We start from the raw sequence: 23,262 nt of genomic DNA, 5'->3' as shown, positions 1-23,262 counted from the left end.
AGGTGGTAGTGAGCTGCCTTCTTGAACCTCTGCAGTCCATGTTGGGTACGTACACCCACAATGCTGTTAGGAAGGGAGTTCCAGGATTTTGACCCAGCGACATTGAAGGAACGGCGATATAGTTCCAAGTCAGGATGGTGTGTGGCTTGGAGGGGAACTTGCAGGTAGTGGTGTTCCCAATCATTTGCTGCCCATGTCCTTCTACATGGTAGAGGTCACGGGTGTAGAAAGTGCTGTCTAAGGAGCCTTGGTGCGTTGCTGCAGTGCATCTTGAAGACGGTACACACTGCTGCCACTATGCGTCGGTGGTGGAGGGAGTGAGTGTTTGTAGATGGGGTGCCAATCAAGCGGGCTGCTTTGTCCTGGATGGTGCCGAGCTTCTTGAGTGTTGTTGGAGCTGCACCCATCCAGGCAAGTGGAGAGTATTCCATCACACTCCTGACTTGTGCCTTGCAGATGGTGGACGCTCATTCTTTGTAGATAATTTTGTATCAACTTGATAGTTTCTGATTTTATCTTCAGATACAAGTATCCAAAAGCACATTTATATTGCTTAAGGACCAACTTGAGTCCCTTATTTTTCAAACAATCTGTACAATGGCATCAAAATGAATATTTGGAAAATGCACAGTTAAATAAAAATATATAGACACTGAAATGTCTTGGAAATTGTGCCAGATGCCCACTGTAGCTCTGGCAGAAATGCAGAAGAATCACTAGAAAATGGAAGGGGTGTAATCATATCAGATCTCTGCCATTTTTGACTTACCCCTTGTCAGGGGCAGAACCTTCATCTGGAAGCTTGTGCTTCCCCAGCTCAATTAGGATCCAAAGTACTGGAGGCCCGTACGCTGAGAAAGATGAGACATCCCAACCTTCAGGTGGCTGTAAGTGAGGCCCCATGAGTTGAGAGTCCCGAGGGATATGGGGATAGGGTGGAGAAAAGGCATTGAAGTGGATGATCAGCCATGATCGTGTTGAATGGTGGAGCAGGCTTGATGGGCTGAATGGCCTACTCCTGTTCCTATGTTCCTATGACTGCCCTCCTATGACTAGGGAAGCAATTTTATTTTTCACTCTGCCACCTTGCACAGGTGGCTAAGAGAACAAAATGGGGTTGGGGGCAGTGCTAAGCAATCTCATCCACATGACAGAAAGATACCAGGTATTCCCAGTGCACCAGCAGGTGGGGGCTAGAGATACACCTGTAGTGGCTTAGGCTGCCTAATGCAAATTAGGTATCCTGCAGTTAAGTCGTGCTGGGTAGCAAGCCCAGACATAAGAGACAAAATATAAACATACGAATAATGACAGACAGGAAAAGACCCTTTGGTTCATCCAGTCTATCCCACACTCCCCATCCTATCCAAACTATGTGATCTCCTGGGACAGGTGAAAAACCAGATAAAATTCCAGGGAAATTTGGGGGCAAATATTCTGGTAAATTCCCCTCTGACCCCTTAAGCAATCAAAACTAGTCAAGGAGATGACTTGGACCCTAATAATTTTATGCAGTGCCTATCTTTTGTGAGGTTGTTCGCATTCAACTTCCTTCCTCCTCTGGTTCACAACAACACATTTTGAGTAAGCAGGAGACAATAGATAGTGTGGTATATGGAACAGGCTTTTTTGCCACCTCGGATGAAGGATCATCTTAATCCAGATTAAGGAATGGCTTTTGTCTTCAAGTTCTATCTTTCAAACTCTCAGAAGAATTGTTGAAAACTATGCTCCTTTATACATCATATTTTGCCTAATTAAAAGACACATGTCACAGAGAAGATCCCATGATATATCTATTCCTGAGCCTTTGACAACAGTCTATTCATGTTAGCGGTCATAGTTGTTTACTCCAAAGCTACTTCCCTCAAGCAAGATTTCCTGATGTAACTGTTCTTAACCTCCTTGAAGAATATTCTTTTTTAACTGTTATTCTTCTATACTTCATTTAATAATACCACTACCTATGTTTATTACCTTAGCCACTAAAGTTACACCTTAATCACTCATGGGTGATGCCATACTGTCACATATTCCCTTGCACAAGCACTTTTTGTACCTAATACTTAGAATCTAAAGGCAAAGGACAAGATATGCTCATGACAGTTCAAAGCCATCTTTTTTATTTTGGAAAGTCTGTTGTTCCATGATACAAAGAAATTTGGCTATTAATCTTTAATTCCCCAATATGTCCAACATATAACTCTTGAGGATGTCCGACAGAGCTGATCTCCACTCCAGGCAGTAACAGGTCCAGCTCTTGCTTGAAGGAATTCAGCAAATCAACATCCATCACATGAGCTGGCAGCCTGTTCCAGAGATCCAGTCCTCTAGGAATTCCACAGTAACTACTAGATTGCAGTCCGTGAATTTTCACGACCATAATTTTTATTTTAATGGAATAGCTAATTTACATGTCAATGCAATTATTAAAATGATTCAAAATTCAATTTTAAATGGTAAAAAGGCAGTAGTTATTAGCAAAATCTGTTATTCCCTGTTCTGAAGTCCTGGCCAAGACAAAAACAAAAGTCTTCTTGCTGATCTCAGGAATGTACTTAGTCTGCATGTCCAGCATTATTCTTTTAAGGGTTTTCCATTTGTCCTCTTCTGAAATGTTAAGAAACACTCACCTTTAATCTGCTGATTTTAATTCTTCCCTGATCTAATTGAATTTAATCTCCTTTTGGTTATAAACCTGGTTCCTACTCTTAGATATTATTGTGTCCCAGATCATGTTAAACTTCTGTGGTCACTGTCCTTGGTGGTGCTACAACTTCCATCTCCTGTATGTTGTCTGAATCATTTATGAATGACCGCAATTGTTGACAACGCGATCGGTAGGTGGCGCTGTTTTGGCACATGCGCAGATACAGCATGTGCCACGAAAACGTCACAGCCTGCGACTGTTGCAGCTGCCAGGACTAAAGATGGCGCTGCTCAAAAAATCACAGAGATGAAACCTAACAAACACGTGGCAGAAATCAATGGCCGGGGAGAGCAGCGCGGAGGGCGGGGAGAGCAGCGCGGGGTCCGGGGAGATCAGCGCGGGGGCCCGGGAGATCAGTGCGGGGAGACCAGCGGTAGCGGTGCCGGGGAGGGGGTGGGAGAAAGAGGGAGGGAGAAAGAGGGAGAGGGAGGGGGGGAGAAAGAGGGAGAGGGAGGGGGGGAGAAAGAGGGAGAGGGTGAGAAAGAGGGAGAGGGAGGGGAGGAGAAAGAGGGAGGGGGGAGAAAGGGAGGGGAGAGGGGGAGAAAGAGGGTGGGGAGAGGGGGAGAAAGAGGGTGGGGAGAGGGGGAGAAAGAGGGAGGGGAGAGGGGGAGAAAGAGGGAGAGGTCAGGAAGGGGGGAGGGGGAGAGAGAGGGAGGGGGGAGAAAGAGGGAGAGGGAGGGGGAGAAAGAGGGAGAGGGAGGGGAGGAGAAAGAGGGAGGGGGGAGAAAGAGGGAGGGGGGAGAAAGAGGGAGGGGGGAGGGGGTGAAAGAGGGAGGGGAGAGGGGGAGAAAGAGGGTGGGGAGAGGGGGAGAAAGAGGGTGGGGAGAGGGGGAGAAAGAGGGAGGGGAGAGGGGGAGAAAGAGGGAGAGGTCAGGAAGGGGGGAGGGGGGAGAAAGAGGGAGAGGGAGGGGGGAGAAAGAGGGAGAGGGAGGGGGGGAGAGAGAGGGAGGGGGGAGAAAGAGGGAGAGGGGAGAAAGAGGGAGAGGGGGAGAAAGGGGGAGGGGGGGTGAAAGAGGGAGAGGGAAGGGTCAGGAAGGGGGGAGGGGGAGAGCTGGGGGGGAGAGGGAGGAAGGGGAGAGAGTGGGGGGGGGGGGGAGCAGCGGAACGGAAGAGGAGTGCCTTTTTCTGTGCATGCGCCATAAACACAATAGCAAAAGACTTACTGGCCAGTCCCTGGACCCGGTGACACCAAGGTCTTCGCACACTCGCTCCCCGCGGCTCTCTACGGCCTCTCGCTTCCGGCCCTCTCCATTCAGCCGTTCCCTCCAGCTGCGGATGCCCAATCCAGTTGCTTTCTCCCCTACCCAGTTGCTTTCTCTACTTCTCCTCAGTACTTCAGTCATTGCAACTGTTTGGTCCCTGCATTTTGCATGCTCCCTCTCCCCACCCCTCCCTGCACTCCCCACCCCTCCCCCTCTTCAAACACCCCTCCCTCTACCCCCCCCACCATAGTTGAATATCTGAAGTGCAGTTGCAAAGTCGGGGAAATAGCATGCAAAACAAAACCTCAACAATTCTGGGTTTAATTATTGAAAAGTTTTATTAAGTTCATTAAGTATCCGAGGAACTGCTGTGCATGGATACATGAGTGTTGTGTCCAGCATTCCCGTTAGACAGACAGGCCGAGTCTCTGCTATGCACAGCTAAAGAGATTGTTCCTGGAGAGCCTTGTGGTGAATAAAAGCTTGGCTCTCTATTCCACTACTGTATTGTCCATGTGAAGAAGGCAAAGTCACAAGAGTCTGAGCTCAGTCTATTCTTGGTGAATGTTCCCCAAACGCATCCCAATGTGCATTCCCAATTCATCCATAAATGCAATGTTCCTTTCCACATCGTGATGAGCTCCGCAGCATGATCTAGTTGCCTTCGTTGCTTGAATGCTGACCTTAAGTCTCAAGGATTGTTTTCTCGACGGCATGTTTTACATGAAAAGAAATAAAGCAAATCAGAGTCAGAGCTTGCCTCCCTCCATCCACTGAAATTACTATTGCGCACACCTTTTTAAGTTCTGCAGTGAAGGCACCAATTGATAACGTCGCCAATGAAGCACTTATTACCCACCTCAGATGCAGGAATCATCACATCCTTGCGTCCTCTCCTGCACTGCCTCCTTTGCTGGAATGTCGTCCTTAAGTGTCAAGGATTGTTTTCTCAAGGGCACGTTTTACATGAAAGAAAATAAGGAAAGAACATCAGTGTCAGAGCTTCCCTCCCTCCAATGAAATTACTGTTGAGAATGCTTTGTGTTCTGCGGTAAAGGCATGTACTGATAACACCGCCAATGAATCACTTAGTACCCACCTCAGCTGTAGGAGGCAGGATGATGTTACTGCCCCTATCTCGTGATGGTTCAATGCTGCTCTCAGGGAAAACATGAATGATGTGAGGGTGCTGGAAAAGAAGCACATTTCTTTTGGGCTATGAACATAAAGCTGGCCATTTAGCCCAGCAGTTCCCTGCCAGTGGTTATGTTACTCGTGCGTCTTTCCATCCATTCCCATTTAATCCTGCCTACTACTATCACCAGTTGTGTTCACAGCAAGAGCATTCACATTTCTGCTACCACTGGACACGGCATGCTTGTTTCTTTTAGTGCTCAGTCTCTTCTTGCTGAATGTTCCCCAAGTGCTTGACCCCTTTGGACGCCCTCTCTGCTTGACAGGCAGCAACTGGCAATTGCGGAGTCTCACAAGGCTCTGCATGGTTGTTTCAACGTCGGATGGGGTAACAGGTGGCTGCGTGTCCATGAGCACTGCCCTGATGGGTGTAGGAGCAGGTGACTGTGTAACTGAGCAGCAAGGAGAGGGTACCGCAGGTAGGGGAAGTGGAGATTTGAACAGGTAGGTATACGTATGGTCCATCAGATCATTAGGCCAGGGGGTGAGACGCTCAGGATCCAGGGTTTGTGACACGTGACTGATGTCCAGCGCGCGGCCACCTCCATCCGAAGGTGCTTCCGGGCAATTGTTGGGCATAGTAAATGGCTCCATCTCATCAGCCAGTCCTTGCTGCCAGCGGAGAGTCTGTTGCCGCAGCCAGTCCAGTCTCCTCATGAATGCTGCCGTTCCACTCTGCAGAACGGCCTGTTGTAGCTGGTACAATTGATCTGAAAGCAAGCGGTATTTTTCATTGTGGCTGAGGGGCCTTGGCTGTTCCTCTGTAATCACAATGGCAGCAGCCATGCCTGTCGTCGTTGGTGTCTGAGATGCACGCCAGCGACAATTGGGGGCGAGCCTGTCCAAAGGCAGACCCAGATGCCTCTGCACAACAACAGCATGTTTGCAGGGCAACAAAGTCTGAATGGAGAAGATGCAGCTGCAGGTAGCCTGGCCATCATGTATCTGCAGTGTGTACTGTTTGGCACCAGAAATCACAGTCACTGTGCCTTCATCCTGCTACATGCGGTGGCCCAGACAATGGAAATGTTTTCAGAGCAACTCACAACAGGGACTGGAGAACATGCGGTGGCCCAGCCAATGGAAATGTTTTCAGAGCAACTTACAACAGGGACTGGAGAACATGCGGTGGCCCAGACATTGGAAATGTTTTCAGAGCAACTCACAACAGGGACTGGAGAACATGCGGTGGCCCAGCCAATGGAAATGTTTTCAGAGCAACTTACAGCAGGGACTGGAGAACATGCAGTGGCCCAGACAATGGAAATGTTTTCAGAGCAACGTACAACAGGGACTGGAGAGCATGCGGTGGCCCAGACAATGGAAATGTTTTCAGAGCAACTCACAACAGGGACTGGAGAACATGCGGTGGCCCAGACAATGGAAATGTTTTCAGAGCAACTTACAACAGGGACTGGAGAACATGCGGTGGCCCAGACAATGGAAATGTTTTCAGAGCAACTTACAACAGGGACTGGAGAACATGCGGTGGCCCAGCCAATGGAAATGTTTTCAGAGCAACTCACAACAGGGACTGGAGAACATGCAGTGGCCCAGCCAATGGAAATGTTTTCAGAGCAACTCACAACAGGGACTGGAGAACATGCAGTGGCCCAGACAATGGAAATGTTTTCAGAGCAACGTACAACAGGGACTGGAGAGCATGCGGTGGCCCAGCCAATGGAAATGTTTTCAGAGCAACTCACAACAGGGACTGGAGAACATGCGGTGGCCCAGACAATGGAAATGTTTTCAGAGCAACTTACAACAGGGACTGGAGAACATGCGGTGGCCCAGCCAATGGAAATGTTTTCAGAGCAACTCACAACAGGGACTGGAGAACATGCGGTGGCCCAGACAATGGAAATGTTTTCAGAGCAACTTACAACAGGGACTGGAGAACATGCGGTGGCCCAGACAATGGAAATGTTTTCAGAGCAACTTACAACAGGGACTGGAGAACATGCGGTGGCCCAGACAATGGAAATGTTTTCAGAGCAACTTACAAAGGCAGAGCAACTTACCTTGGAACAATCTCCTGTGTCAAATAAAAATGAAGCAAGTCTCCAAAACGAATAAATAATTCAGATAAGATGCCCGACGAAACCTCCCCTCCTTCCACTTTCAAAAAGTCGCGCCGAAGCTTTCACGCATGCGCAGAGGCCAAACTGGCGCGTCGGCGAGGAAGACGAAATAACGCGATGACGCGCATGTGCACAACCTTACAGGCAGGTCGGAACGCAGCGCATGCGCAGAGATGAAGAGAATGTGTGCGCATGCGCGTACCGCGTTGTCTACGCATGCGCAAAGCAGTCCTGGTAAGTCGGACCGCAGCGCATGCGCAGGGGGCATGAGACCGTCTGCGCACGTGCGCACCGCGGCGCATCCTGATGACGTTCTCCGATGAAGTAGCGTTGTCATGAATTACTTTGTTTATGAATACCAGGTCCAGATGAGCACTGCCTTTTGTAGCTTTCGTTATACATTGAATTATGTAACATTCATGCACTACATTTAACAACTCTGACTCTAAACCACTTGAGTTTTCCCAATTTATGTTGGGTTGGCTGAAGTTTCCCATCAATATAAAAACAAAGAATACTTGAAAATACTCAGCAGGTCCTCTTCACAGGGACAACACACCAAGGCTCTTTCGATAGCACCTTCTAAACCTTCCACCTAGAAAAACAAGGGCAACAGATGCATGGGAACACCACCACCTGCAAGTTCCCCTCCAAGCCACACACCATCCTTACTGTATCACCGTTCCTTCACTGTTGCTGCGTCAAAATCCTGGAACTCCCTTCCTAACACTATTGGTGTACCTACATCCCAAGGATTGCAGCGGCTCTAGAAGGCAGCTCACCACCACCAGCTGAAGGGCAATTAGGGATGAGCAATAAATGCTGGCCTAGACAGTGACACCAACATCCCCCGAACGAATAAAAAAAAGAAAGGTTCTATATAAATGAAAGCTTTTTTTTTCTTTTAAAGAGCTAGAACCTTAAAATTAGTGCAAGGCCATTCAGCGGTGATGTCTGAAAGCACTTCTTCATGCAAGAGTAATGGAAAACTAAAACTCTCTCCTCATAAAAGCTGTTAAGGCTAGGTCAACTGAAAATTTAAAACTGAGATTGATGGATTTTTGTTAGGCAAGGGTATTGAGGGTTATGGAACCAAGGTGGGTAAATGGAGTTAAGATGCAATTATAGAAACCATAGAACCATAGAAAAGTTACAGCACAGAAAGAGGCCATTCAGCCCATTGTGTCTGCGCCAGCTGAAATAAAAGCTAGCCACCCATTCTAATCCCACCTTCCAGCACCTGGTCCGTAGCCTTGCAGGTTACAGCACTTCAGGTGCAGGTCCAGGTACCTTTGAAATGAGTTGAGGGCTTCTGCCTCCACCACCTAGCAAGCCATTCAGTTGTACAAATATGCAACACAAAAGGGGTAAAGGGATAAAACTGGACAGAACCCATGGCATCAACCTCGACACTGGAATGACAACAGCAAACCCAGCCCTGTCGACGTGCAAAGTCCTCCTTAATAACGTCTGTGGGCTTATTCCATCTGCGGCAGAGCTGTCCCACAGACTAGTCAAGAAACAGCCTGATATAGTCATACTCATGGAAACGTACCGACAGACAACGTCCCAGACATCACCATCACCCTTCCTGGGTATGTCGTGTCCCACTGGCAGGAGGGAGTTGCCCTGGGAGTCCTCAACATTGACTCCGGACCCCAAGAAGTCTCATGGCATTAGGTCAAACATGGGCAAGGAAACCTCCTGCTGATTACTACTTACTGCCCTCCCTCAACTCCTCCATGTTGAACACCACTTGGAAGAAGCACTGGGAGACTTCAGTATCCATCACCACGAGTGGCTCGGTAGCACCACTACTGACCGAGCTGGCGGAGTTCTAAAGGACATAGCTGCCAGAATGGGCCTGTGGCAAGTTGTGAGGGGGCTAACAAAAGGGAAAAACCTACTAGACCTTGTTCTCACCAATCTACCTGTTGCAGATACATCTGTCCATGAGAGTATTGGTAGGAGTGACCACTGCACAATCCTTGTGAAAACAAAGTCCCATCTTCACACTGAGGGTACCCTCCATCGTATTGTGTGACACTACTAGAGTACGAGAGCAACTTGGGGGGAACATAAAAACTGACTGTAAAAGTTTCTATAGGTATGTGAAGAGAAATAGATTGGTGAAGACAAATGTAGGTCCCTTACAGTCAGAAACAGGGGAATTTATTATGGGGAATAAAGAAATGGCTGACCAACTAAATGCATATTTTGGTTCTGTCTTCACAAAGGAGGACACAAATATCATACAAGAAATGTTGGGGAACACAGGGCTGAGTGAGAGAGAGGCACTGAAAGAAATCAGTATTAGTAGAGAAAAGGTGTTGGGGAAATTGACGGGATTGAAGGCCGATAAATCCCCAGGGCTTGATGGTATGCATCTCAGAGTACTTAAGGAAGTGGCCCTTGAAATAGTGGATGGATTGGTGGTCAGCTTCCGAGATTCTATAGACTCTGGAACAGTTCCTACAGATTGGAGGGTAGCTAATGTAACGCCACTATTTAAAAAGGGAGGTAGAGAGAAAGCAGGGAATTATAGACCAGTCAGCCTGACGTCGGTAGTGGGGAAAATTCTAGAGTCCATTATCAAAGATTTTATAGCAGAGCACTTGGAGAACAGTGGTAGAATCGGGCAGAGTCAGCATGGATTTACAAAAGGGAAATCATGTTTGACAAATCTACTAGAATTCTTCGAGGATGTAACTAGTAGAGTTAATGAGGGGGAGCCAGTGGATGTGATTTATTTGGACTTTTTGACAAAGTCCCACATAAGAGATTAGCGTGTAAAATTAAAGCGCATGGGATTGGGGGTAGTGTATTGCAATGGATAGAAAATTGATTGGCAGACAGGAAACAAAGAGTAGGAATAAATGGGTATTTTTCCAAATGGCAGGCAGTGACTAGTGGGGTACCGCAGGGATTGGTGCTAGGATCCCAGCTATTCACAATATATATTAATGATTTAGATGAGGAAACTAAATGTAATATCTCCAAATTTGCAGATGACACAAAACTGGGTGGGAGGGGGAGTTGTGAGGAGGAGGCAGAGAGGCTTCAGGGTGATTTGGACAAGTTGAGTGAGTGGGCAAATGCATGACAGATGCGGTATAATGTGGATAAATGTGAGGTTATCCACTTTGGTAGCAAAAACAGGAAGGCAGATTATTATCTGAACGGCTATAAACTGAGAGAGGGGATATGCAGCGAGACCTGGGTTTTCTCATACACCAGTTGCTGAAGGTAAGCATGCAGGTCCAACAGGCAGTAAAAAAGGCAAATGGTATGTTGGCCTTCATAGCGAGAGGATTCGAGTACAGGAGCAGGGATGTCTTGCTGCAATTATACAGGGCCTTGGTGAGGCCACACCTGGAATATTGTGTGCAGTTTTGGTCTCCTTATCTGAGGAAGGATGTTCTTGCTATACAGGGAGTGCAGTGAAGGTTCACCAGACTGATTCCTGGGATGGCGGGACTGAAATATGAGGGGAGATTGAGTCAGTTAGGATTATACTCGCTGGAGTTCAGAAGAGTGAGGGGGAATCTCATAGAAACCTATAAAATTCTAACAGGACTTGACAGGGTAGATGCAGGAAGAATGTTCCTGATGGTGGGGGAGTCCAGGACCAGGGGTCATAGTCTAAGGATACAGGGTAAACCTTTCAGGACTGAGATAAGGAGAAATTTCTTCAGCCAGAGAGTGGTGGACCTGTGGAATTCACTACCACAGAAAGCATTTGAGGCCAAAACATTGTATGTTTTCAAAAAGGAGTTAGATATAGCTCTTGGGTCTAAAGGGATCAAAGGGTATGGGGCGAAAGCGGGAACAGGTTACTGAGTTGGATGATCAGCCATGATCATAATAAATGGCGGAGCAGGCTCAAAGGGCCGAATGGCCTACTCCTGCTCCTATTTTCTATGTTCCTATGTTTTACCATCATGCTAAATAGGATAGACTCAGAACAGATCTGGCAGCTCAAAACTGGCTCTCCATGAGGTGCTGTGGACCATCAGCAGCAGCAGAATTGTATTCAAACACTATCAGTAACCTCATAGCCTAGCATATCCCTCACTCCACTATGACCATCAAGCCAAGGGACCAACCCTGGTTCAATAAAGAGTGTAGGAGGGCATGCCGGGAGCAGCACCAGACATGCCTAAAAATGAGGTGTCAAACTGTGAAGCTACAAACACAGGACTACTTGCATGCCAAACAATGGAAGCAGCATGCAATAGACAGAGCTAAGCAATCGCACAACCAATGGATCAAATCAAAGCTCTGCAGTCCTGCTACATCCAGCCATGAATGGTGATGGACAATTAAACAACTAACTGGAGGAGGAGGTTCCACAAATATCCGCATCCTCAATTGATGGAGGAGCCCAGAACATGAGTGCAAAACAAAAGCCTGAAGCATTTGCAAACATCTTCAGCCAGAAGTGCCGAGTAGATGATCAATCTCAGCCTCCTCCTGAGGTCTCAAGCATCACAGATACCAATCTTCAGCCAATTCAATTCACTCCACATGATATCAAGGAACAGCTGAAAGCAAAGGTTATGGGTCCTGACAACATCCCAGATATAGTACTGAGCTCTTGCGCTGCAGAACTAACCGTGGCCCTAGCCAAGCTGTTCCAATTCTGCTACTGCTAATGGTCCACAGCCACAACACTGGTATCTATCCAACAATGTGGAAAGTTGCCCAGGTATGTCCTGTCCACAAAAAACAGTACACATGCAATTCTGCCAATTACTGCCTCATCAGTCTATTCTTGATCATCAGCAAAGTGATGGAAGGGGCTGTCGGCAGTGCTATCACACACTTAAACAGTGACAACCTACTCACCGATGCTCAGTTTGAATTCCGCAAGGGACACCCAGCTCCTGACCTCATTACAGCCTTGGTCCAAACATGGACAAAACAGCTGAACTCAAAAGGTGTGGTGACAGTGATTGCCCTTGATATCAAGGCAGTATTTGACCTGGCATCAAGCAGCCTTAGCCAAATTGACGTCAATGGTAATCAGGGGGAAAACCCTCACTGGTTAGAGTCATACCTAGCACAAAGGACATTGCTGCAGGAATTCCTCAGCATAATTTTTTTTCATTTGGTCATGGGACATTGCTGGCTGGGACAGCATTTATTGACCATCACTAATTGCCCTTGAAAAGGTCCTAGGCCCAAACACCTTCAGCTGTTTCATTAAGGATCTTCCCTCCATCATAAGGTCAGAAGTGGGGATGTTCGCTGATGACTATACGATGTTCAGTACCATTCGCAACTCCTCAGTTACTGAACCAGTCCGTGTCCACATGCAGGAAGACCTGGACAACATTCAGGATTGGGCTGATAAGGGGCATATAATATTCGTGCCACACAAGTGCCAGACAATGACCATCTCCAATAAGAGAGAATCTAACCATCTCCCCTTGACATTCAATAGCATTACCATCGCTGAATCCCCTCCCATCAACATCCTGGGGGTTGACCATTGACCAGAAACTGAACTGGAGCAGCCACATAAATACTGAGGCTACACATAAATACTAAGGCTACAAGAGCAGGTCAGAGGCTAGGAACTTTGTGGCAAGTAACTCACCTCTTGACTCCCCAGTGCCTGTCCACCATCTACAAAGCACAAGTCAGGAGTGTGATGGAATACTCTCCACTTGTCTGGATGAGTGCAGCTCCAACAACATTCAAGAGGCTTGACACCATCCAAGACAAAGAAGCCCACTTGATTGGCACCTCATCCACCACCTTCAATATTCACTCCCTCCACCACGGACGCACAGTGGCAGCAGTGTGTACCATCTACCAGATTCACTGCAGCAACTCACCAAGGCACCTTCAACAGCATCTTCCAAACCCCCGAACTCTTCCACCTAGAAGGATAAGGGCAGCAGACACATGGGAACACCACCACCTGCAAGTTCCCCTCCAAGCCACACACCATCCTAACTTGGAAATATATCGCTGTTCCTTCACTGTCACTGAGTCAAAATCCTGGAACTCCCTTCCTAATAACACTGTGGTTGTACCTACACCAGATGAACTGCAGCAGTTCAAGCAGGCAGCTCACCTTCTCAAGGGCAATTAGGGATCGGCAACAAATGATGGCCTAGCCAGCGATGCTCACATCCAATGAAATGAATAAAAAAAAATTCTGTTTGAGAAAATAGGCGCAGTGTTTATGATTTTCTGTTAATATAACTTTCCAGTTCTTACACAACCTTCTTATCTCTTCATTGAGTAAACTGACCTTCCTGTGTTGATCTGGTGGTCTGTAACAAACCCCAAAATTAGCTTGGAAATTCTCATATGTAAACCCTCCACAACAAAGACACTTAATAATCTCCATCTTATTTTCAGTCACCTGTTGGCTGGCATTGCTAAGTTAGTAACACTCTCACCTCTGAGTGAGCCAGAAGGTTGGCGGTTCAAGCCAATCCGGAGCCTTGAACCCATAATCCAAGCTGCTACTCTCAGTGCATTGTCAGAGGGACTATCTTTTGGATGAAGCATTAAACCCAAGCTGCATCTGTCCTCTCAGGTAGGCATAAAAGATCCTATAGTACTATTTTTTTTATTTAGAGATACAGCACTGAAACAGGCCCTTCGGCCCACCGAGTCTGTGCCGACCAACAACCACCCATTTATACTGACCCTACAGTAATCCCATATTCCCTACCACCTACCTACACTAGGGGCAATTTACAATGGCCAATTTACCTATCACCTGTAAGTCTTTGGCTGTGGGAGGAAACCGGAGCAGAGCAGTGGAGTTCTCCTTCGTGTCCTTGCCAACTTGATTAAAACAGAAGCAAAATACTGCAGATGCTGGAAATCTGAAATAAAAACAGAAAGTGCTGGAAATACTCAGCAGATCAGGCAGCATCTGTGGAGAAAGAAGCAGAGTTAATGGGCTAGATTTTACATTGGGCAGACAGGGCTGACGACCGATGTAAAGGTTGGTGGCGAACTGGCTTCCGCCTAGCCTGGGGATCCGTCCCGCATTTTATGGGTCCCCGGGCTTTAATTGTTCCGAGGAGGGACTTCCACCCACTTGAGGGGGGATGTCCTGCCTCATTGAGCTGTCGGCCAATCAGCGGGCTGGCAGCTCTTAGTCTCAGCAGCGCCACCGGGAGCGGTGGTCACTGCTGGGACTGCAACCCAGCTGACAGCAGATGAGGACATGGAGCTGGGATTTCAGGTGAGTTTTGGTTGTCTCACTGGGGGTAATCAGTCAGGCCCTGGCAAGGCAAGGGTGGTTGTTTGGGGGGAAGGGGTGCCCGATTTTCAGGGCCCACCCCGGGGGTGCTGAGAAGCCGCCAACGTTTACCTGGCGGCCTTTCCTGGCTCTAGGACGCCTGCTTGCCATTCATAAAATCTGCGTGGAGGAGGGTGAAGGCCCTTAAGTGGTCGTTAATTGGCAACTTAAGGGCCTTGATTGACCTGGGGTGGGTGCCCATTTTTTGCCCCCCCAACCTCGCCCTACGTAAAGTGGGGCAGAGGCGGGAGCAGGTTGGGAAGGCTTCCCAGAGCCTTCCACTCCATTTTACATCGCCACCTGCCCCGCCACCATCCAGCTCGTTAGGCTGGCGTAAAATTCTGGCCAACATTTCAGGTCTGCCACTTTTCACCGGAACTGGCAAAGGTTAGGAAAGAATTAGGTTTTAAGCAAGTTGGTGGGGGGGGGGGGGGGATGTTGGTGGGGAAGAGAACAAAAGGGAAGGTGTGTGATATGGCAGAGGGAAGGAGAGATTAAATAACAAAACTGTCCTGGGATAAAGGCAAAGAGAGTGTTAATGCTTGTGGTGAAAGACAAAGCATTAGTCCAGAGAGAGTGTTAATAACGGAGTAATGAGTCGCTCTGTCTACACGAGAAAACGACACATGGTTAAAAACTAAAATAAAATAAAAAATATTAAAATATTAAAAAAAGGCCAGTCATGCTCTGAAATTATTGAGCTCAATGTTCAGTCCGCAAGACTGTAGAGTGCCTAATCGAAAGATCAGGTGCTGCTCCTCGAGCTTGCGTTGATGTTCACTGGAACACTGGAGCAGGCCAAGGATGGACATGTGGGCATGAGAGCAGGGTGGAGAGGTGAAATGACAAGCAACCGGAAGTTCGGGGTCATGCTTTCGGACTGAGTGGAGGTGTTCTGCAAAGTGGTCACCCAATCTGTGTTTGGTCTCCCCAATATAGAGGCAACCACATTGTGAGCAGTGAATACAGTATACTAAATTGAAAGAAGTACAAGAAAATCACTGCTTCACCTGAAAGGAGTGTTTGGGGCCTTGGATAGTGAGGAGAGAGGAGGTAAGTGGGCAGGTATTACACCTCCTGTGATTGCAGGGGAAGGTGCCGTGGGAAGGGGACGAGTTGTCGGGAGTGATGGAGGTGTGGACCAGGGTGTCACGAGGGAACAATCCCTTCGGAATGCTGACAGGGAAGGGGAAGGAAGATGTGTTTGATGGTGGCATCACGCTGGAAGTGAAAGTGAGGACAAGGGGAACCCTGTTGCAGTTCTGAGAGGGAGGGGTGAGGGCAGAGGTGCGGGTGCACTTCTGTTGCTTACTTTCTTTTAAAATCCCGCTGGAAAGCCCAGTTGGAAAACAACTGTTCCTGATGTCAGCAGCTGTCGGCTTGAAACTTATAGCGCAATATTTTTAAAAAGTACTGACCAACCATCTGCTGAGTGTCCGCTCTCTGAAACTGTGTAAGAGAGAGAGAGGGGGAGAGACAGAGGGACAGACAGAGGGAGAGGAGAAACAGGGAGAGGGGGGTAACAGAGAGACAGAGAGAGAGGAGGGGCAGAGAGAAAGAGAGGGGGGACAGAGAGAGCGAGGAACACTGAGCAGGGAGTGGGGAACACTGGAGACACGGGAATGGAGGGAGAGGGGGGAGAGATACAGAGAGAAGGTAGGTGAAGAGGGACAGAGAGAGGGGGAAGCAGGAGACAGAGATAGCATGGAGAGGGAGACCGAGAGAAGGTGGGTGGAGAGGGACAGAAAGAGGAGGAAGAAGGAGACGGAGGGGGGAGAAGGCAACAGAGAGAGGGTGAGAGAGAGAGAGACAGACAGAGAGGGAGAGAGAGAAAGAGAGAGAGGGGAGAGGAGAGAGAGTCAAAGAGTCATTTCCTTACAGCACAGAAGGAGGCCATTCTGTCCATCAAGCCCATGCCAGCTCTCCACAGAGCTATGCAGTCAGTCCCACTCCCTGGATCAATCCCCATAGCCCTGTAAGTCTATTTCTCTCAGTTGGCCATTCAACTTCCTATTGATGTCATTGATTGTCTCCGCTTCCACCACCCTTGCGGGCAGCGAGTTCCAAGTCATCACCACCTGCTGCGTAAAAAAGTGCTTCCTCATATTCCCCCTGAATCTTTTGCACAAAACTTTCAATCTGTGTCCCCTAGTTCTAAAGGGGAGTGGGGAGGGAGAGAGAATGAGACACACACACACACAGAGCGTGGGGAGACCGGGGAGAGAGATCAAGGTCTCTCCTTAAAGATGGACATCTGTCCAGAATACTCTGCATCACTATATCATGTGTGCAGGCAGGGATTGACTACTTATGCAAGTAAAAACAATGCCAGGTATGCCACTGAATCAGTTTTGAGTATAGTGACGAGAAAGTAAGTCAATAAATTAGTCTTCTCATTTAAAGCTTCTTCACAAAAATGCACATTTGTTGTTTTTATTAGTAAAATGCATTTTTTATGCTTTTATCTTTCAAAGTTTGCTCACCGGCCCCTGGGCCAAGCAAAAATCGTAATGCGACCCTCCACTCAAAAATATTGGACAACCCTGAGTTAGATGTTGTCATCACTGTCTTGTTTACTTCAATGGCTCTCTTTTAGTTTTACTTTAATGGCTCAGATTTTGTCGTCAGCGGCGAATGAATAGCATTTGCCATTTGTTACATTTACACTTGGACACATACCCTCTATGGGTTGTTGCACTGGAACTTATGGTTATTCGAAATCAAAAACCAGTACTGCACCCTTTACAGAGGATCTGGAGCTTGTGTGAACAGGGCAAGCAACTGTGTGTCTTTTAAACCAATAGGATTGAAGAACCCTTACTGAGACACACAGGAAGAGGAATTCCTTAGCGTTGCACCACTTCTAGCAGCACTACACACATATGGATCGATTCCACTGGAGCAAGCAGAGCCGTGGGCTTAGGAAATGTAAATTAGAATAATTGATTCAATACCAAATCAAGTACAGAAAACGAATAAAGAGAGGAAAGAAGGGTGGGATTAAGAAGCGATAAAAGAGACAGAAAGGCAAAGTTAAGAAAATCTCCAACTATAATCAAAATCTGAAGGAACGAAACTGTACACTTTTAAAAACAAATTTTCAGTGCCAGAGAGGTTGTTCAGCATAATTAAGACTTTTCACACCATTAAAAATTCACTTACACTTGAATAGACATGCCTTAACTATTTCTGGCATGTTTGTGGGTATCTATCACATTGGAACTACTCCCCAACTTCATACCGTTCCATGTGTTTGAATGCCGAGTCGGTCGGCAATATATTGGTGTAGCAAAGCTCTTAGAGGAGCAGGGCAACTTGGACAACAACTTCCTAATTTATGCATTTAACTATACTTATGTGAACATCGTAAGTTTCTGTCTGATTTACTCCTTAATAGCGATGAGCAATGATAGCTTCAATGTTATCTCTACTGCAAAGTCCAGGCCAATATCTTTTGATTTTACTGATGTCCCCTTTTGATTCTTGTATCCTCTAGATATGCTTTATAATACTGGTTCCTGAGTGGACTCCTTTATTATCTTTTACGTACTGATGACCTCTTGCAGCTTATTTCATCTTCCCTATTACCACCAATTACTTTTTAAACTGCTGTCCTTTTAGAATTTATTATTGCATGTGTTGTCTTAAAATATCCTTATTTCTCTTTGAGCCCTCTACCTGCACACTGATACTGAAGTTTTATCAAGTGGAGTGTGGGAATTATGCCATTTAGCATTATGCAAACACTTAGTATGTTTACATCAAATTTCTTTTTAATTTTAATGGAGGCTTTTTTGTTTTAAATGGATTACCACATCCGGTAAAACAGAATATAAGGAAATTTGGTAAGCATTCAGACCATAATATCACAGTATAATTTCCAGGCTTATATCACTACATTCACTTCATTAACACATTCTTACATTTTTAGCACAACTGGAGTAGGAGTGGCTTCAAGCTTTTAAGAAAAACAGCAAAGTTTTGTTGATCAGTCTTGTCTTATATTCTTTCGGGTCATTGTAGGTCTTTGGGTATTTTTAAAGTTCCGTTAAGAAAAGAAAATACTTAATGAGCTTGTTGAGCTTCTCCAGGGGTAATCTCCTTGCACGTTATACAATGTTTCTTTCCTAAGGAATTGCTTATATTTATATCTGTCTGTTCTTTTTCTCCAGGGGCCTGATTTAAGACACCACAAATAGCAGATGAAGATATAATTAAATACACTATGTAAATTGCTCCATGCATGGGCTTTGCATGCACACAGTTCAAATGTGTGGTAATTTTTGAATTACGTAGATATTATTTATGTATTGTTTCTAATTGAGACAAATAAATAATAGAAGAGAATTATGCCCTAGTATTCAGACCATATAGGAATGCCACTGGCATTGGTAAACACATCTCCATGGAAGGGTACAGTTGAATATCTAGAATATATTGCATATCAAAGAATCAGAATTAACTGGTTTAATTAACTTAAAAGACTACAGAGAATTTTTTTTATTTGTTCATGGGATGTAGGTGTTGCTGAACAGGCCAGCATTTACTGTCCAGTCCTAATTGCCCTTGAGAAGGTAGTGGTGATCCGCTTTCTTGAACTGCTGCTGATGTAGATACATGCAGTTTTGTTAGGGAGGGAATTCCAAGATTTTGACTCAGCAAAGTGTGTAACAGATCAGAGGGGGAACTTAGTGGAGAATGGGAAAAAAAAGCATACTGGTGTAGTAGGGAGTGTTCTTTTGAGCTTCGTGCAGAGTAGAGGGAGCTTTGCTCTGCATCTATCATGCTAGACCTGACATGGGAATACTCGATGCTGAATCAGGGTACCCTGAAATGGGAAAATGTTCAATTACCAGTAATTTATTTTTAATTCATTCATGGAATGTGGGCTCCAATGACAAAGCCATCATTTACTGTCCAGTCCAAATTGCCCTTGAGAAGGTGGTGGTGAACCGCCTTCTTGAATTGCTGCAGTCCATGTGGTGTCGGTACACTCACAGTGCTGTTAGGAAGGGTTTTAGGGAGGATTTTGACCCAGCGACAGTGAAGGAACAGCAATATATTTCTAAGTCAGGATGGTGTGGGACTTGGAGGGGAACTTGCTCTGTATGAGGGAGACAGACAGACGCTTTTAACAGTAAATATTTGAATAGTGTATATTTACCACTGGTCTGTAAGTATGATTGGTAGTTACATTTATATTCCCACATGTTAATTTACTGGTGGTAATAACTTAGACCGTTAATTAGTAAGCTGGATGAAAACGTAGTTTTTATTATTCATTCTCAGGATGTGGATGTCATTGACAAGCCTGCCATCTATTGCCCATCTCTATTTGCTTTAGAAAGGTGATGTTGGGCCATCTTCTCAAATCACTGCAGATCCTTTTTGTGGTTTGATACAACTACATGGCTTTCGACAACACATATAGGCCTGTCGTTGATGGGGTAGTTTGAAGGATAATTGTTGGCCAGGATAGCAAGAGAACTCCCTGCACTTCTTAAAATAGTTCGATGAGATCTTTTACATCTACCTGAACAGGTAGACAGCATCTTAACATTTCATCTGAATGGTTGCACTTCTGACAATGACACTCAGGACAGCATTGAAGTATTAGCCTACATTACGTACTTGCATCCTGCAGTGAGATGTCAAGTCTTAAATTGACTCAGCAGAAAGTGTGCTACCAACTAAACTGAACTGACTAATTGATTTCATAGAATACTAAAGCACAGAAGGAGGCCATTCGGTCCATGGACTCTGCTGACTTTTGAAGAGCAATACAGTCCCACTCCCCCATCTTCTCCATATCCCTGCAATTTTTTTCTCCTTCAAGTATTTATCCAATTCCCTTTGGAAGACTGTTAGTTAATCTGTATCCACCACCCCATCAGATAGTGAATTTCAAATTCTAACCACTCATTGTGTGAAAAAGGTTTTCCTTATGCAGCCTTTGGTTCTTTTGCCAATCACCTTAAATCTTTTCCTTCGCATCTTATCAATCCTTGCCATTGGAAAGAGTTTCTCTTTATTTACTCCATCTAAACCCTTTATGATTTTAAACACCTCTGTCAAATCCCCTCTTAGCTTTCTCTGCTCTAAGGTCTATTCAGAAACTGTAATCCCTCATCCCTAAAACCTACTAGTAAATCTCTACTCTTTCCTCTTCAAAGCCTTCAGGTCCTTCCTAAAATGTGATGCCCAGATTTGGACACAATATTCTAGCTGGGGCTGAACTGGTGTTTTATATAAGTTTAGCATAACTTCCTGTTTTTTGTACTCTATGTATCTATTTATAAAGCCCAGTATCCCATGTGCTTTATTAACTGCTTTGTTAACTTGTCCTGTTATCTTCAAAGATTTGTGAACAGACACCCCAGGTTTCTCTTTTCTTGCACCGACTTTAAAATTCTACTATTCAGTATGTATTGTCTCTTCTCATTCTTCCTACCAAAGTATATCACCTCACACTTATCTTCATCGAATTTCATCTGTTACATGCCCATCCATTTCACCAGCCTGTCTATGGGCTCTTGAAGTCTATTACTATCTTTCTCGCTGTTTACTACACTTCCAAGTTTCATTTCATCTGCAAATTTTGAAATTTTTCCTGTAACCCCAAGTCTGTTATTAATGTATATCAAAACATATACCAATATTGCAAACTGTGATTTCAATTTATTGGAAGAAATTTCATCTCTAGGGCAAGTACTTCAATCGTGCCACCTCTGAACATGTTATCGGAGAATCAATATGACAAAGGTAAAAGACACAACAAATACAATCGTTAGAAGTTCAACCCTCAAATCACCCACTTCATACACAGAGACAGTGAGTGCCTCATGTTTTAGGGTACTGTTAATATAGAATGGAAACCTTTTACATCAGCTGTTAAGTGATTCAGGATAATTTTGCACAGTGATAAAATCAGAGACTGTCACGCCAACGTGCTTTGTTGAATGATAATTTTCTTTAATCCACTGACTGGAGATCTGAAGTTATGTGTTTTAAAGAATTTCAAAAGGAACAGATAAAAGATGACTCTGCTGGCAACTTAAGATGGCCACCTAATTTGCAACACTGTATCCTACATTGCAAGGCCCATGAGGTGGAGATGAAATGTCTGCTCATCCCAGCAAGAACGAAGACCCAGGAAGTTTAAGGGAACTGCCTGTTCTCTCAGCAAAAAGAAATACACTGCTAACTACCATGCTTGAATCACTGGATGACTGTCATGTGACAAGCCCCCCCACCCCCCCCCCCCCGCCCCCCGCCCCCACCATATCTGTAGTTTTAAGCTGGTGATACTCTGCAGCAGGTTTGGGAAGAATGTGGACTCAGACATGTGCATACCTAAGTGAGGGTTCCTCCTCCTCCTCTCTCTCTCAATTCCAGCTTGCAAGTTTCGAACTCTGCCTGTTGACTGACCACCTCATAGAGTCACAGAGTCATAGAGTTTTACAGCACAGAAACAGGCCCTTCGGCCCAACACGCCTGCGCCGACAATCAAGCACCCATACAATCTAATACCATTTTCCAGCACTTGGCCCATAGCCTTGTATGCTATGAAATTTCAAGTGCTCATCTACATACTTATAAAATGTTGTGAGGGTTCCTGCCTCTACCACCCCTCCAGGCAGTGTGTTCCAGATTCCAACCATCCTTTGGGTGAAAAGTTTTTCCTCAACTCCCCTCTAAAACTCCTGCCCCTTACCTTAAATCATGCCCCCTGGTTACTGACACCTCCGCTAAGGGAAAAAGTTTCTTCCTATCTATCCTATCAATGCCCCTCATAATTTTGTATACCTCAATCAGGTCCCCCCTCAGCCTTCTCCGTTCCAAGGAAAACAACCCTAGCCTATCCGGTCTCTCTTCATAACTGAAATGCTGCAGCCCAGGCAACATCCTGGTGAATCTCCTCTGCACCCTCTCCAATGCATTCACATCCTTCCTATAGTGTGCTGCCCAGAACTGGACACAGAACTCCAGTGAACTGTGTCCAAACGAGCGTTTTATACAGCTCCATCATAACCTCCCTGCTCTTATATTCTATGCCTCAACTAATAAAGGCAAGTATCCCATATGCCTTCCTAACCACCTTATCAACCTCTGCTGCTGCCTTCAGTGATTTATGGACAAGCACCCCAAGGTCCCTCTGTACTTCCTAGGGTCTTACCATCCATTGTATATTCCCTTGCCTTGTTAGACTTCCCAAAATGCATCACCTCACACTTCTCAGGATTAAACTCTATCTGCCACTGCTCTGCCCATCTTACCAGCCCATCTATATCATCCTGTAATCTAAGGCTTTCCTCCTCAATATTTACGACACCACCAATTTTCATGTCATCTGCGAACTTACTGATCATACCTACTATATTCACATCTAAATCATTAATGTACACTACAAACAGTAAGGGTCCCAGCACCGATCCCTGTGGTAATCCACTGGTCACAGTCCTCCATTAGCAAAAACCTCTGTATACTCCAGCTACAATCAGAAACCCCTTTGGAGGAAATAATGCACATCGCTGTCTCCAAGAGTTCCACTGAAACAGTCGTCTATCTCTTCAAACTAAAAGCCTCTGGACCACCGAATTCAGCAAGAAGCCAGCCGAATCACCAAACTCCACAGACTGTATACTCCTTTTTCAATGGACTCTAACTCAACCAATCTACCCTTCCCCACTTGGTAACTTACTTGTGTTTATGTGAACCTCTAGTGTGTGTGTGCATGTGAAAGTTGGCGCCTAGTTTATTATTTTACTTAGTTCGATTTAAGTACATTGAAGTCAACCT

This window comes from Heterodontus francisci, chromosome 3 (genome assembly GCF_036365525.1).
Source record: "Heterodontus francisci isolate sHetFra1 chromosome 3, sHetFra1.hap1, whole genome shotgun sequence".
Lineage (NCBI taxonomy): Eukaryota > Metazoa > Chordata > Chondrichthyes > Heterodontiformes > Heterodontidae > Heterodontus > Heterodontus francisci.
The sequence above is the reverse complement of the archived record's forward strand: the minus strand, read 5'-3'. Positions refer to the sequence as shown.